At 36.4% G+C, this 4653-nt stretch overlaps 1 pseudogene; it reads left to right on the forward strand.

Moving 5' to 3' along the window:
* The first annotated feature begins 387 nt into the window (after positions 1–387).
* LOC102814370 lies at positions 388–996 on the forward strand (annotated as a pseudogene).
* The last annotated feature ends 3657 nt before the right edge of the window (positions 997–4653 follow it).

Here is a 4653-nt window from a genome sequence, read left to right on the forward strand (position 1 = left end):
ATCAAATACATAAATGTAAAAACTAAAACCATAAAAATCTTAGAATAAATCAAAAGGGTAGGTTTTAGCAATCTAGTTGTGGAGAATGACTTCTTAGATATGATTCCAACAGCATGAGGAACACAAACAAAATAAATAAATTTGACTTTATCAACTTTAAAAATTTTAATGAATCAAAGGATTTTATCAACAAAATGAAAAGACAACCTACATAATGAATGAAAATTAGGGCGCACCATATGTTGGGTAAGGGTTTACTATCCATGATATAAAAAGAATTTTTATAACTCAACGAACAAAGGTAAAAAATCTAATAAAAAATAAGATAAGGGCAGCACTAGGTGCTGTTTGTGGAGTCTAGCAGAGTTGGACCTAGTTAGTGATGCAATGGAAGGACTAGAAGAAAATGGAAGTACCCAAGTTGGAGAATTGTGCAAGATTTATGGAAGAACATTCTTTTCAGTAGCATTATAAAAGCATAGACCCATTAGCCAGAAAACTGCCACTAAAAAGAGAAAGTCATTTGATTCATGCCAACAAAGAGCTGGAGGAACTGATATTCCAACAATAAAAACACTTAATTGGAGAAGAAAGTATGAAGAATTTATTGCCACCATAAGAGCAGTGATAGGACCTGATCAAGTACTTAAAGAGGGAGGCAAACTTCCACCTTCTCCTCCACCTTCCTATTTTCAGTGCCCATGGAGAATCAATGAAATGTGGCTGATAGATATATCAATTTCTATAAGGAACAGGCAACATAGATTAGTAATAAAGGAAAAATATTTTACTGAAACCAAAAGAAAATCAACCTCTTGGGCACAGTATAAGCCACCTACACTTAAAAATATCAAATTCTCCTGGAACCACGTCATCAGGATCTTCATGATTACCACAACCTAGTAGCATTAACAAACTGTTTTAGGTGTGTCTTCAGGTAAAGTGTCTTCACTTCAGCAGCTAGTTGGAAACAAACTTCATATCTCCCTCTCATAAAGCATCACAGCCCCTCATGTAGGGTTGTCAGTTCCATGGTAGCAGAGGTTATGCCTACGTTGTTTACAGTTGTAACTACAAAATCTAGCATAGGTTTGGCACATTGACAGTTGATTCAGGATTGAATGAAGGTGGAATTAAGACATGTGGCTAAAGAAATTGAGCATCACCTGAAATTAGTAAAATGAAGTCATTTTTATTAGTGAAAGTATTGAAAGCCTGATGTAGAAAATATTGTGTTTGTGTGTGGTCAGCTTAAGTCAGGTATACTCCGATTCATAACCAATACGATACCAGAGCTCATTGCTATCTGCAATATTTAGCATATAATTCAATATGTCTCAGAAAGATTTGTCTTTGCCTTTGGAAAAAAGTTCCACATATTTGATAATTAACTTCTAGATAACCCCTGGCTTATTGTTAATATATATTTTTTTTAAAAACTCGATTTTTAGTCAAACATAGATCTATAAGGGTAACAATGACACTAGTGGGGCACACATACCTTAGAATAATCAACCATTTAAGATCAAAGGGGAAGAATTTACCCAAGGACAAAATTCAGAAAGGTTAGATAAGAAGGAAGAATGGAAACAGGAAACACAGGAGGAAGTAGGATAAATGATGTTATGTTGAGGGGCAATATTGCAATCACTAAAGTGAAACAAATGTGTATGAATTGTTGAATATAAAACTGATTGTCTGCTGTGTAAACCCTCACCTAATTCATCATAGACAAAACACAAAACACAACAAATAGACATCTCTCCAAGAAAATATATAAATATTTATTAAACTCATGAAAACATGTTCAACATCATTAATAATTATTAATTTTAAGTGCTCTTGAGTTGGTTCAGACTCATATCAGCCCTGTATAGGATCTAGATAAATACAAATGAAAATCACAATGAGATACTACTTCACCCCTACATAGAATGGTTGTTATTATAAAAATGGAAAATAACAAGTGTTGGAGAAGATATGGAAAAACTGGAATATTCATTAATTACTGATGGGACTGTAAAAAACAAAACAACAACAACAACAACAAAACCCAGCTACTGTTGAAACCTTTGCTCAAAAAGCATAGAATTACCATGTTGTTTTTAGGTGTAGTTCTGATTCATAGCAACCCTATGCAAAACATAATAAACCGCTGTGTATCCTCACAATTGTTATACTTGGGCCCATTGGTGCTACCACTGAGCCAGTTCATCTTGTTGGGGGTCTTCCTTTTTTCCTGTGACCCTCTGCTTTACCAAGCATGATGTCCTTCTCCAGGGACTGGTCCTGCCTGATAATATGTTCAAAGTGTAAGAGACAAAGTCTCACCCTTCTAGCTTCTAAGGAGCATTCTGGCTGTACTTCTGCCAACACAGGTTGTTTTGTTCTTGGGAGTCCATGGTAGTCTGAATATCCTTCTCCAACACTATAACTCAAGTGGATCAGTTCTCCTACAGTCTTCCTTATTCATTCTCCTAACATCTTTGCTCTGGTACACTTTAAATAGGTCTTGTGCAGCAGATTTACATAACCCAGTAATTCCACTCCTAAATTGGAAATTTGAAAGCAAGAACACAGACATCTTTACACCAGTTGTTCATTACAAAATTATTCATAATAGTCAAAAGATGGAAATAATTCAAGTATTCATCATTTGATGAATAAATAAGCAAAATGTCATATATCCATACAGTGAAATATTATTACATCATATAGAGAAATTGAGCCTTGTTTTTGGCCAATGCCTTCAATTCAGGTTGGATTTCTTCCTTGAATACCATTGTTCTTGATCAAATGGTACCTCTTGAAATGGTTCAACATCAGAATCGGCAGGAGCAGCTAGAGTAGCGGGAGCAAAGCTCATAGAATCCTGCAATGTTTTACCCCAAATCTTGAATTTTTCTTCACTTCTTTCAACTTGAGAAATGCTGAGTATGTTCTTCTCCTACTTTTTTTTCTATCTCCGGATCTTTGTGTATTTCATTATAATACTTGTCTTCTGTAGCTGTCCTTTGAAGTTGTCTGTGCATGTCTTTTATTTCATCATTTCTTCCAGTTGCGTTAGCTTTTCTATGATAAGTGCAAGTTTCAGAGTCTCTTGTGACATCCACTTTCATCTTTTTTTTTTTTTTTTTCTTTTTAATGACTTTTGGCTTTCTTCATGTGTAGTGGTCTTGAAGTCAGTCCAATGCTTCTGGTCTTTGGTCTAATGCATCAAATCTGTTCTTGAAATGGTCTCTAAAATCAGGTGAGCTACACTCCTGGCTTGATGTTATAGGATAAACACTTGACTGCAAACCACAAACCCATGAACTGCTCCTTGGAAACCTAATAGAGAATTGATATGAGTTGGAACTGACTTGACAGCACTTAGCAACAACATACAAAGGTCATATTTTGACTCTCCATGAGAGTTGTTTAATTCTCATCCACTTCAGCCTGAATTTGCATATATGGTTGATGAACTGTCCAAAAAATGACCCTGGCCTTGTTTTGGCTGAGAATGAGTTTCTCCATTATTTCTTTTGACAAATTTACTTAATTTAATTGTATATCCCATCTGGTGAGGTCCACGTATGCTGTTGTTAGGTGTCACAGAGTTTGTACCAACTCATTGTTACCCTATGAACAACAGAATGAAATACGACCTGGTCCTGAGCCAACCTCACAATTGTTGCCACACTTGAGCCCATTGATGCTGCCACTTTGCCAATCAATCTTGCTGGAGGTCTCCCTTTTTTCCTCTTACCATCCCCCCCTACCAAATATGATATCCTTCTCCAGTGACTGGTCTCTCCTGACAATATATCCTAAGTATGAGAGACAAAGTTTGGCCATCCTGGCCTCCGAGGAACACTCTGCCTGCACTTCTTCCAACACAGATCTATTGGTTCTTTTGGCAGACCATGGCACTTTCAGTATTCTCCTCCAATACCATAACTCAGAAGCATCAATTCTTCTACCGTCTTCCTTATTCACTGTCCAGCTTTTGCATGTATATGAGGTTATTGAAAATACTATGTCTTGGGTCCAGCGCACCTTAGTCCTCAAGTTGACATCTTTGCCTTTCAACACTTTAAAAAGGTCTTGTGTAGCAGATTTGCCTAATGCAATATGTCATTGGATTTCTTGCCTGATGCTTCCATGAGTGTTGATAGTTGATCCAAAGAGAATGAAGTCCTTAACAACTTCAATCTTTTCTCTGTTGATAAGAATGTTGTTTATTGGTCCAGTGGTGAGGATTTTTGTTTTCTTTATATTGAGATGTAATCCATACCGAAGGCTGTGCTCTTTGATCTACCAAAGAAAATATTTTAAGTCCTCTTCACTTTCAGCAAGCAAGGTTGTATCATCTGCATATCTCAGGTTGTTAATGAGTCTTCCTCCAATCCTGATGCCACATTTTTCTTCATATAGCCCAGCTTCACAGATTATTTGCTTAGCACACATGTTGAATAAGTATGGTGAAAGAATACAACCTTATCGCACACCTTTATTAATTTTAAACCATTCAGTGTTCCCATGTTCGGATGGAACTACTGCCTCTTGGTCCAGGTACAGATTCCCCATGAGCACAATTAAGTGCTCTGGAATACTCATACTTTGAATTCTTCAGTTTTATCATAACTGGCTTTAGTGGTTAGGGTATAA

The sequence above is a fragment of the Chrysochloris asiatica genome, unplaced genomic scaffold (genome assembly GCF_000296735.1).
Source record: "Chrysochloris asiatica unplaced genomic scaffold, ChrAsi1.0 scaffold00016, whole genome shotgun sequence".
NCBI lineage: Eukaryota > Metazoa > Chordata > Mammalia > Afrosoricida > Chrysochloridae > Chrysochloris > Chrysochloris asiatica.